The sequence below is a fragment of the Sminthopsis crassicaudata genome, chromosome 5 (genome assembly GCF_048593235.1).
Source record: "Sminthopsis crassicaudata isolate SCR6 chromosome 5, ASM4859323v1, whole genome shotgun sequence".
In the NCBI taxonomy this organism is placed as follows: domain Eukaryota; kingdom Metazoa; phylum Chordata; class Mammalia; order Dasyuromorphia; family Dasyuridae; genus Sminthopsis; species Sminthopsis crassicaudata.
This window is the reverse complement of record NC_133621.1, coordinates 210,832,205-210,845,145: the sequence shown is the minus strand read 5'-3', so window position 1 is coordinate 210,845,145 and position 12,941 is coordinate 210,832,205.

Below are 12,941 nucleotides of genomic sequence, written 5' to 3'. Positions count from 1 at the left end.
CCTGTCCTGTTCTCTCCTCTCCTTCCTTCTCCTGTCCTCTTCTATCTTCTCCTTCCCTTCTCTCCTTTCTTCTCCCTCTCCTGCTTCTGTACTCTACTTAAATCTCTTGCTTTACAATAATAAAAATTTTCAATTTCAAATCTGTCCTCAGACACTTGCCAGTTGTGTGATCCTAGGCAAGCCACTTAACTATGTTTGCCTCAGTTTCCTCACCTGTGAAATGAGCTGGAGAAGGAAATGGCAAACCCCAAGATAGGGTCACAAAGATTCAGACATGACTAAAACAACTCAATAACAAAAAAAGAGGAAGGGACAGTAACAAAAAGAAAAACTGAATTCAATACAATTATAATGGCTATACTTGACTCCAAAGAGAGACAGGAGATGTATTTCACTCCTTTCTTTTTAGGAACGAGAGACTCTGGGCATGGAACATTACATAAAATGTTGGGTTTGGTTGATATTATAGTCATTTATAAAGAATTGTTCCCCCCTTTTTATTATTTGTTAGTTCATGGATTTGGGATAAGGAAGACAGAAGAACATATTGGGAAATATTGATAATGTAAAAAATAGAAATTAAAAATGAAAAGAAATTATTTTCAAGGAACTTTAGGTCAGAACTCTATTTTTCACTATTTGCTCTTAATCCAGTAGGATTACAGTTAGCTTTATATGGGCATTTAGAGCTGGGTAATAAAAATATGTCCCAGTGTTGGAGAAGATACAGATTTATACTCCAAAAAGATCATACAGCAAGGCTCTTATTTCTACAATAACAAACTCTGATGCTAGAATACAGGATTATGCCTTCAAGGTGTGGATCAAACACACTAGGAGAAGATGAACCATAAATAAACAATGGTCTTATTTGTGCTCAAGTCATATTAAAACCATCTGTCACTGCAAAAGCAAACAAATAATAAATGTAAAAAATAGAAATCACTCCAGTTGGATTCCAATTTTCCCCTTCCCCCCCGTCTCCCTCCAGTCCTTGACTTAGTCTGGGATAATGCCGACATATTGTTTAACATGTGGGATATCAGACTTTTAAAACCAATTTGACCAACATTTATTTAGTATTTTATATATATGTATATATGTATATATTTTGTTTTCAAGGATAAGTGTGCAGAATGTATAAGGATATATACAAAAATAAAGCACTTCCTGCCCTCTGTGAGAGTTACATTTTAAAGAACGAATGAATGAAAAAGCTTTTATTAAGTCCCTATTTCATATCAAGTACTATTCTAAACATTGGGATGTAAATAGAAAAACAAGATATACCATGTTCTCACAGAGCTCACACTCTAAATGGGGGAAGGGAACAAATATTCTTTAAACATTTATTATTTTCCAGGCACTGTTCTAAATGCTTTACAAATATTATCTCCATTGATTTTCACAACAATCCTGGAAAGGAGCTGCTATTATCACTTCCATTTTACATCTTGGCATTTCTACATTGCTACTTTCTTTTTTTGCTGCAATTAGTTTTTAAAATTGTTCTGACCTATAATTTTGTAGGACTGTATATTTAGAATTGGAAGGAAATTAGAGATCAATGAATTCCTATTCCTTATTTTAAGGATAAGTATATTGTGGTTTAGGGAGTTTAGATGATATTCCATGGTCCCACAGTTAATGGTAAAGATGAAATTTGAACTCAAGTCCTCCTGAATTTTAGTATGGCATGCTATCTATTTCCTCATGCTGTAAGTCAAATATTTTCTTTTTTTTTTTTTTTTTTTTTTTTTTTTTTTTTTACAGTTCTGAATCTTTAGGATCACTAAATCTCAGAACTGGAAGAGAACTTAGAAGCTATCTAGTCTAATTCACATCTGAACAAAATCACTTCTACAACAAACCTGACCAACTAATAAACCATCATTTATTAAACTCTTATGTGCCAGGCACTGGCCTTCTTTCTTTCAGACTAAACTTCACCTCTGCCTATATTTGCATCTCAACTAACTTTTCTCTTTTATTTCTTTGGTGAGACTTGCCACTATGGATTCAGGCTTTTCAATTCTGCCAATTATTTCTTCTGTGCAGGACGTAGATTCTGCCCAGATAGCAAGCCCACGTTTGTTCCCTCATATTTTTTTCTTATTTCCAAAGGCCTTTATGTACCACTAGATATAATTATATTCTTTCTTTTGTAGATCTGTATCAGACTGAGTGCTCTAGAAGAGATGTCTCTCCTTATTGAAGAGTCTTTGATGGCAGGGGAACAAATAAGTTCAAAGCCAATGACTCATTCAATCGCCACATTAATAGAGGTCTTCTGAAGTAAAATGGCAATTTCTCTGTTACTGTTATGCATATGAAGTTGATGTAAGCATCAACATGGAAAAGTTTTTTCTGTCTTGGAAAAACTTGTGACAAAGTCATATAACCTGATATGGGCAGATGTTATTCTCAGAACAGTTTAGGAAGATGGATCTGAAGCTACAAGTATCAGTCTACTTAAAATTTTAATTGATTTCCGTTTTCCCTGTTGAACAGATAAAGATAAAAATAAAAAGTGTGTAGAAGGAAATATCGCTTTGTCTGTTTTCTTGTTTCAGCTAGTATTTCCAGTTATCTTCTAAGGAATTCTTGCTCCAACCCCTCCTCATGCTAAAATCTGCCAATACTGCCATGCCCACCTCACATCACATCTCTGACTCTTCTCAGAATCACCACTTTCCCCATTTGCTATGCTATTAGTACTGATTATTCAACAAAAATTAATAACCGGGGATATAAAAGAAAATAAACAACTCATTGACAAGGGAGAGAGCACAAAGATGAAGGGTTACATATCATTGGTTATACAGTGTTCAATACCACTCATCTCAGACTGCAGGAGCAGAAAATTCTCTTTTGGCTTAGATTCTTTCTCTTTCCTATGAAAGAGGTAGAAATAGATCTCATTTTGAGGGTTAGCATCTTGAGGGGGCGACTGGGTGCTACAATTGTTTCTTAAACTGAGTTAGGAAAATCTGGCCCCAGACACTTCCCTTCCCTGATGCTTCTTTTACATTCATTCAGATCTAAGTCTTTCCTTAATTTCCTTGTGTGCTGCATATTTATTGTTTTGCCAATTTGTTGTATGAAAAATGATTACACAATTTTCTGTTCTATTACTCTACTGTAATTTGTTCAACCTCTCTCTATTTGTTGAACAAAGAGGTTATATTTTCTTTTCTTCTTCTCATTCCTGTTATAAATGATACAATTAGTTCAAAGCAAAGACACCATTTAATGAAATAAGATAACAGAAAATTTGCAATAGGACATTGCCACTAGTGGAGATAAATTTGAATATAATTATGTACTCCTTCTTAGGGAAAAGTGAGCCCATGGAGAGATCACACTTAAAGGATATGTATGTGTGTGTGTGTGTGTGTGTGTATGTGTATACATGAACATATATATTTAAATAGGGGAAATGTGACTAGGGTACACATGTAAATGGGCAAATCACACATTTTATAGGCTGTACTGGTTCCTTCTGTTCTTATGAACATAAAAATCTAACCTTTGCTGGTCCCTCTTGGTCTCATGGTGACTACTGGTCATTTAGTCACAATTTAGTCTTGCTTTGTTGTTATCTAGAAGAATAGTTTCTGTTGGGAATAGATTTCTGATGATAGCTTCTGGATTCTTCTCTCAGGGCCACCCAAGTCATTGTTGGTCAGCTTTCCAACATATAAAAATCTTTCAGACTTCAGCCAAAAAATTTAGTTGCTACTAACGAAGTTAGAAAATCCTGTACAAAAGTGGTAGATCCCCAGGTATATCTAGAATGAAGTACAATAATAATAAATGGCTTCTTGATTGATAGTTTTCCCAGTTATATGAGGTAACAAGATGGCATTTTTTCTAATCCCTTTTTCCTTTCTAAAATAGAAATTATTCCCTAAAGATAAAGTAACTTCAGTTGTCTCCATGGTCTAGGATATCCAGAATCCCCCCTCCCTCCCAAAAAAACCATAGCCTCTCCAGCCAAAAACAAAGCAAAACAAAAAACCAAATCTCCAAAGCAGGCATTGACCCTAAGTTCAATCAGCACCCCTCTTTTACTTCCAAAACTATTAATGGCAGGTGGCACTAGCAGACCCAAGGACAAACACAGGTTTACATTAAAACCTGTTTTTATGCCCTGGACCACCCTGAGTTAGCCTGCTGGTGGCAGCAGGCCAGATGTGCTAATGCTGCAAAATTCTGAACTATTAGGACCAGGGAAATTAGGCTCTGAGCTGCCAGTGCTAAGCTAGAGAATTGAGGAAAAGATGGAATGAGACAGGTCACCAGGATAGGACTCTGTGGGGTAGGTTTGTGGTCAGGTTAATAGACTGCTGGCTCTGAAGTCAAGAAGACTCATGAGTTCAAATCTGATCTCAGACACTTACTGGCTGGTTGCCCTGAGCAAGTCACTTAACCCTGTTTGCTTCAGTTCAAGCTGGAGAAGGAAATGGCAAAGCACTCCAGTATCTTTGCTGAGAAAACAAAAAATGGGCTCACAAGGAGTCGGATATGACTAAAATAGCTCAACAACAACAATAACAACAGTGTGTATGTGCGTGTGGGAGGGCAGGACTCCATCAAGCCTGAGGGAGAGAGTATAACAGCTATATGAGGGTATTTCTGTCTATCCAAAAATCGCTTGGGGCAGCAACCTAGGCTGGTGAGCCATGAATTATCCAGTGTGAGGGGAGACTAAGATGTATTGAATTCAAGCTCTCACAGAAGCTACAATAAAGGGTGGAGAGTCAGAAGAAAATGATAAGGAAAGTAAAGGGCAAAAAAGATACAAAGTATCTTTCAGGAAGAAGAAAACTTGGAGACTTTGAACACAAATAGTTAAAGCAATAGGAAAAAGTTACAACAGAAAAAAATAGCCTCTAGATCTAATAATAAATGAATTCATGTATCTATAAATAAAGAAACTAGAGGTAGAAAGGAAATTGTACTGGAAAAAGAGGAAAAAGTAAGTAAAATAAAGGAAAGAGGCAGATGGCTTTCTTCATCACAAGATCATTGGAACTGGTCTGAATCACCTCATTGTTGAAGAGAGCCACATCCATCAGAATTGATCATTGTATAATCTGGTTGTTGCTGTGTATAATGATCTCCATTTTGTGCTCATTTCACTTAGCATCAGTTTATGTAAGTCTCTTCAGGTCTCTCTGAAATCACGCTGTTGATCATTTCTTATAGAACAATAACATTTCATAACATTCATATAGCATAACTTATTCAGCTATTCTCCAGCTGATGGGCATCCACTCATTTTCCAGTTTCTTGCCACTATAAAAAGGGCTGCCCACAAACATTTTTGCCCATGTAGGTCCCTTCCCTCCTTTAAGATCTCTTTGGGATATAAGCCCAGTAGAAACACTGCTGCAAAAAAGGATATGCACAGTTTGAAAAGCTTTTTGAGCAGAGTTCTGAATTACTCTCCAGAATGGTTGGATCCATTCACAATTCCACCAATTAGTGTCCCAGTTTTCCCACATCCCCTCCAACATTTGTCATTATCTTTTCCTGTCATTTTTGCCAATCTGAGAGATGTATAGTGGTACCTCATAATGGTCTTACTTTGCATTTCTCTGATTAATAGTGATTTGAGCACCTTTTCATATGACTAGAAATAGTTTTAATTCTTCATCTGAAAATTACCTGTTCATATCCTTTGATGATTTATCAATTGGAGAATGGCTTAAATTCTTTATAAATTTGAGCCAATTCTCTCTATATTTTAGAAATAAGGCCTTTATCAGAACTCTTGAATGTAAATTTTTTCCAGTTTATTGTTTTCATTTATTCTTGTCTGCATTGCTTTTGTTTGTACAAACCCTTTTTAATTTAATATAATCAAAATTATCCATTTTGCACTCAATAACATACTCAAGCTCTTCTTTGGCCACAAATTCCTTCTTTTTCCATAGATCTAAGAGGTAACCTATCCTATGTTCTTCTAATTTGCTTACAATATCACTCTTTATGTCTAAATCATGAACCCATTTCTTTTTTTTTTTCCCCCCTGAGGGTGGGGTTAAGTGACTTGTCCAAGGTCACACAGCTAGGAAGTATTAAGTGTCTGAGACTAGATTTGAACTTGGATCCTCCTGAATGCTCTCTCCACTGCGCCACCTAGCTGCCCCCTAACCCATTTCAATATTAATTTGGTATAGGGTGTTAGGTGTGGAATAATGCCTAGTTTCTCCCATACTAATTTCCAATTTTCCCAAAAGTTTTTGTCACTTTTTTAAGTGAGTTCTTATTCCAAAAGCTGGGATCTTTGGGTTTGTCAAACACTAGATTACTATAGTCACTTACTATTTTATCCTGTGAATTTCACCTATTCCACTGTTTGACTACTCTGTATCTTAGTCAGTGCCAAATAGTTTTGATGATCACTACTTTATAATATAGTTTTAGATCTGGTGTAGCTATGCACCTTCATTTGCATTTTTCATTAATTCCCTTGAAATTCTTGACCTTTTGTTCTTCCAGATGAATTTTGTTATTTATATTTCTAGCTCTGTGAAGTAATTTTTTGGGAGTTTGATTGATATGGCACTGAATAAGTAGATTAATTTAGGTAGCATTGTCATTTTAATTATATTAGCTTGGCCTACCCATGAGCACTTGATATTTTCCCAACTGATTAGATCTGACTTCATTAGTGTGGAAAGTGTTTTATAATTGTGTTCATATAGTTCCTGATTTTGCCTTGGCAGGTAGACTCCCAAATATTTTATATTATCTACAGTTATTTAAAATGGAATTTCTCTTTGTATCTCTTGCTGCTGGACTATGTTGGTAATATATAAAAATACTGATGATTTATGTGGCTTTACTATGTATCCTGCAACTTTGCTAAAGTTGTGAATTGCTCCTATTAGTTTTTTAGTTGATTCTCTAGGATTCTTTAAGTATACTATCATATCATCTACAAAGAGTGATAATTTGGTTTCCTCATTACCTAATCTAATTCCTTTAAGATCTTTTTCTTCTCTTATTGCCAAAGATAACATTTTGAATACATTATTGATTAGTAATGGTGATATTGGGCAACCTTGTTTCACTCTTGATCTTATTGGGAATGGTTCTAGTGTCCCCATTACACATGATGCTTGCTGATGGTTTTAAATAAATGCTACTGATCATTTTAAGGAAACCTACAATTTATTCCTATACTCGCTAGTATTTTTTAATAGCAATGTGTGTTGGATGTTGTCAAATCCTTTTGCTGTCTCTATTGAGATAATCACATGATTTTTTATTAGATTGGTTATTGATATTGTCAATTATGCTATTTTTTTCCTGATATTGAACCAGCCATGCAATCCTGGTAAACATCTTACTTGGTCATAGTGTATCCTGGGGATAACCTGTTGTAATGTTTACTAATATTTTATTTAAGATTTCTGCATCAATATTTATTAGAGAAATTGATCTATAATTTTCTTTCTCTGTTTTCACCCTGCCTGGTTTAAGTATCAGTATCATCTGTGTCATAAAAGAAATTTCATAGGACTTCTTTTCCTATTTTTTTCAATTAGTTTGCAAAATATTGGAATTACTGTTCTTTAAATGTTTGGTAGAATTCACATGTAAATCCATCTGGCCCTGAAGATTTTTTCTTAGGAAGTTGATTAATATCTTGTTCAATATTCTTTTTTCTAAAATGGCATTATTTAAGTAATTTATTTCCTCTTCTGTTAATCTAGGCAATCTATATTTTATAAGTATCCATCCATTTCACTTAGTTTATCAGATTTATTGATATATACTTGGGCAAAATAGCTCCTAATTATTACTCTAATTTCCTCTTCATTGCTGGAAAGTTCTCTCTTTTAATTTTTGATACTCACAACTTGATTTTCTTCTTTTCTTTTTCTAATCAAATTAACTAAAGATTTATCTATTTTGCTGTTTTTTTTCATAAAACCAACTCTTAGTTTTTGTTTATTAATTCAATAGTTTTCTTATTTTCAATTTTATTAAACTCCTCTTTTATTTTCAGAATTTCAAATTTGGTATTTAATTGAGGGCTTTAAATGAGTTCTTTTTCTAGATTTCTTAGTTGTAAGCCCAATTCATTGATCTCCTTTTTCTCTATTTTATGCAAGTAAGCATCTAGAGATATAAAACTTCCCCTAAGAACTACTTTGGATGCATCCCATAAATATTGGTATGTTGTCTCATTATTGTCATTCTTTCAGATAAAATTATTGATTGTGTCTATGTTTTGTTGTTTCACCCATTCATTCTTTAGGATTAGATTATTTAAGTTCCAATTAATTTTTGGCCTATTTTCCCCTGGTCTTTTATTGCATGCAATTTTTATTGCACCATAATTTGAAAAAAATGCATTTACTATTTCTGCCTTTCTTCATTTGATTTTGAGGTTTTTATGTCCTAACACATGGTCAATTTTTGAATAGGTTCCATATACTTCCAAGAAAAAAGTATATTTCTTTCTATCTCCATTCAATTTTCTCTAAAGGTCTATCATATCTAACTTTTCTAAAGTTCTATTTACCTCCTTAACTTCTTTCTTATTTATTTTGTGGTTCAAGTTATCTAATTCTTAGAGAGCAAGGTTGAGATCCCCCACTAGTATAGTTTTGCTGTCTAATTAAATTTCAAGAGGATAAATTAATAGAGCTGAAAAAAAACAAGGTAATAAATACATACTGCTATTACATCAGTATATTTGATAGATTAGAGGAGAAGGAGAAGCTTAAAGCCTATTTCAGTAATGTGGGCATGAGATGATGAATGGCTTGATATCAGATGTGAGAACATAATGGAGAAACTGGTAAATTTAAGACATAAGGATTTTTCACACACACACACACACACACACACACACACACACACACACACACACACACTTCTCTCTCACACATTTTGATGTTCTTTTGTTTTTTTTTTTTTTTTTCTTTGCAAAAGGATTCTAGGTGGAAACAAGATGGCAGAGAGCAGACATGACTTTCTGTGACCTCCTCTGACCTTCTCTCAAACCAACAGTAGATTAAGCCTGTAAGTTTATTTTAGAATCACATAAACCACAAATATTTGGAGTACAACACATTTCTAGAAGAAGATGCATTAGAAAAACTTCAGAATAGGTCTGTTTCAAATGGGCAGGGGGATAACCTGCTGAACCCAGACCGCAGCCCAGGGAGCCCAGGGCAAGGAGCTGGGGTGGGTAGTCACTGTGTTCCAGCTTCCATGTACCTGGGAATCTTCTGTGAGCCTCTTAGATTACTCTGCTCTGGTTGCAAGTGGGTAATCTAGCAGGTTTATGACAAAAGACAAGTTGTAAACCATTGAACCTCAAAAGAGGAAACTAAAGCAGGTGTTGGCTCCTTTGCATTAAGAGCAGACCTCAAGCCTTAACAAAAATGAGCCAAAAACCAAAAAGCTCTCTCACTGTAGACAGCTTTTATGGAGAGAGGTTTCCTAAAGGAAAATGAATCTCAATGAAGCCCCAAAGGGAGATATGAGCTGGTCCCCATTACACAAGGTTTTCTTGGAACATTTCATAAAGGATCTTAAAAGAGAGAAGAAAAATGGGGAAAGGAAATGAGATCTTTGCAAGAAGGAATGGGAAAAGCATATAATTCTCTACAAAATAGATTTGATGAAGTGGAAAAAGCATATAACTCCTTACAAAATAGATATGAAAAATATATCAATTCATTAAAAAGCAGAATTTGTGAAATCGAAAAAAATTACAACGAATAAAACAATTCAATTGGCCGAATACAAAAGGAATTTTAAAAAGTAACTGAAGAAAATAATACACTAAAAATTAGAATTGAACAAATTGAAGTGAATGACTCAATAAGACTTCAAGAATCAGTCAAACAAAACAAAACAAAAATAATAGAAGAAAATATGAAATACCTCCTAGGAAAAACAACTGACCTGGAAAAAGATCTAGGAGACACAATCTAAGGATTATTGGACTTCCTGAAAGCAATGATGAAAAAAGAACCTAAACATCTTACAAGAAATCATAATGGAAACCTGCTCTGATATCTTAGAATCAGAAGGCAAAATAGCCATTGAAAGAATTCACTGATCACCTCCTGAAAGAGACCCCAAAATTAAAACCGCAAGGAATATCATGGTTCAATTTCAGAATTTTGCACCAAAGAAAAAATAATGCAAACAGCCAGAAAGAAACAATTTAAATTATTGAGGTAATCAATCAGGATTACTCAGGACCTAGCAGCTTCCATCTTAAAGGATTGAAGGGCCTGGATATTCAAAAAAGCAAAGGAACTTGGATTACAGCCAAGAATAAGCTATTCAGCTAAAAATGAGCATTATCTTTTAGGGAAGAAGATGGACATTCAATGATATAGGTGAATTGAACTGAATAAAAAAATTTGATCTCCAAACACAGAACTCAAAAGAAGCATAAAAAGATAAAAAGGAAAGAACTCTTGAGAACTGTATTTCTTTTATGGGTATATTTAGAGAGTGTGGGTATAATATGATTTTATCATGATAATATGTAAAAGAAACTAGAGGTGGAAAGGAAGTTGTACTGGAGAAAGAGGAAAAAGTAAGTAAAATAAAGGAAAGAGGCAAAGAAGACCTATTATAATAGGGAAAGAAGGGAAGGGGGTGGAGCATTGTGTGATTCTTATTCTCATCAGATTTGGCTCAAAGAAAAAATATCAGACATTTGGTTTCACAGAGAAACTTGTCTACCTTATAGGAAAGTGGAAGGGGAAGAGGGAACAGAAAAGGGAAGGCTAATAGAAAGGAAAACAGACGTAGTAGGATAAAGGTATAAGAAAGGAGCTCTACAGGGTGAAGGCTGTTTGAGGGAAGTGGTGATCAGAAGCAAAATAGTGGGGAGGATAAAAGGGGGAAAGGAAAAAGAAAAACATAACTTGGCTAAATAAGAAATAATAAATAATAGTTATTTTAACTGTGAATGTGAATGGGATGAACTCTTCCATAAAATGGAAGTGGATAGCAGACTGGATTAAAAGCCAGAATCCTACAATATGTTGTTAACAAGAAACACATTTAAAGTAGACTGCTTCAGGTGGAGTGAAGGTAAGGAGCTGGAGTGGGATCTATTATGCTTCAAATGAAGTAAAAAAAGCAGAGGTAACCATGCTGATCTCAGATCAAGTAAAAGTAAAGATAGATCTAATTAAAAGGAAGAAAACTCTATCTTATTAAAGGATACAATAAATAATGAAGCAATATCAATACTAAATATATTTGCATCAAGTGGTATAGCATGGAAATTCCTAGAGGAGAAATTAAGAGAGATGCAAGAGCCTTTTTGTAGTGGCCAGAAACTGGAAACTGAGTGGATGCCCATCATTTGGAGAATGGCTGAATAAATTGTGGTATATGGATATTATGGAATATTATTGTTCTGTAAGAAATGACCAACAGGATGATTTCAAAAAGGCCTGGAGAGACTTACATGAACTGATGCTGAGTGAAATGAGCAGGATCAGGAGATCATTGTATACTTCAACAACAATACTATATGATGATCAATTTTGATGGATATGGCCATCTTCAACAATGAGATGAACCAAATCAGTTCCAATAGAGCAGTAATGAACTGAACCAGTTATGCCCAGCAAAAAAACTCTAGGAGATGACAATGAACCACTACACAGAATTCCCAATACCCCTATTTTTATTTGCCTGCATTTTTGATTTCCTTCACAGGCTAATTGTACACTATTTCAAAGTCTGATTCTTTTTGTACAGCAAAATAACTGTTTGGACATGTATACACATATTGTATTTAATTTATACTTTAACATATGTAACATGTATTGGTCAACTTGCTATCTGAGGGAGGGGGATGGGGATGGGGGAAGGAGGGGAAAAATTGGAACAAAAGGCTTGGCAATTGTCAGTGCTGAAAAATTACCCATGCATATATTTTGTAAATAAAAAAGCTATAATAAAAAAAAGAGAGAGAGATGCAAGAAGAAATAGACAGCAAAACTATTCTAGTGCAGGATGACAACCTTGCTCTCTCAAAACTAGATAAATCAAACCACAAAATAAGAAAGAAGTTAAGGAGGTAAATAGAATTTTAGAAAAGTTAGAAATGCTAGAACTTTAGAGAAAATTGAATGGAGACAGAAAGGAGTTTTTTTTTCTCAGCAGTTCATGAAACCTATACAAAAACTGACCATGTATTAGAGAATAAAAACCTCAAAATCAAATGAAAAAAGGAAGAAATCATAAATGCAATTTTTTTCATGTCATGATGCAATAAAAATCATATTCAATAAAAGGCCAGGAGAAAATAGACCAAAAATTAATTGGAAATTAAATAATCTAATCCTAAAAAATGAATGAGTGCAACAACAAATCATAGACGCAATCAATAACTTCATCCAAAAGAATGACAATATTGAGACAACATACCAATATTTATTGGATGCAGCCAAAGCAGTTCTTAGGGGAAGTTTTATATCTCTAGATGTTTACTTGCATAAAATAGAGAAAAAGGAGATCAGTGAATTGGGCTTACAACTAAAAAAGCTAGAAAAAGACCTAATTTAAAACCCTCAATTAAATACAAAATTTGAAATTCTGAAAATAAAAGCGGAGATTAATAAAACTGAAATAAGATTTCATTTTATGAAAAAAAAAACAAACAACAAAATATATAAACATTTAGTTAATTTGATTAGAAAAAGGAAATTGTTAGTTTCAAAAATGAAAAGGGAAAACTTTCCAGAAATGAGGAGGAAATTAGAGCAATAATTAGGAGTTATTTTGCCCAACTGTATGCCAATAAATTTGATATCTAAGTGAAATGGAAGAATATCTACAAAATCTAGATTGCCCAGTTTAACAGAAGAGGAAACAAATTATTTAAATAGTCCCATTTTAGAAAACAGAAACAGAACAAGGTATTAATCAAT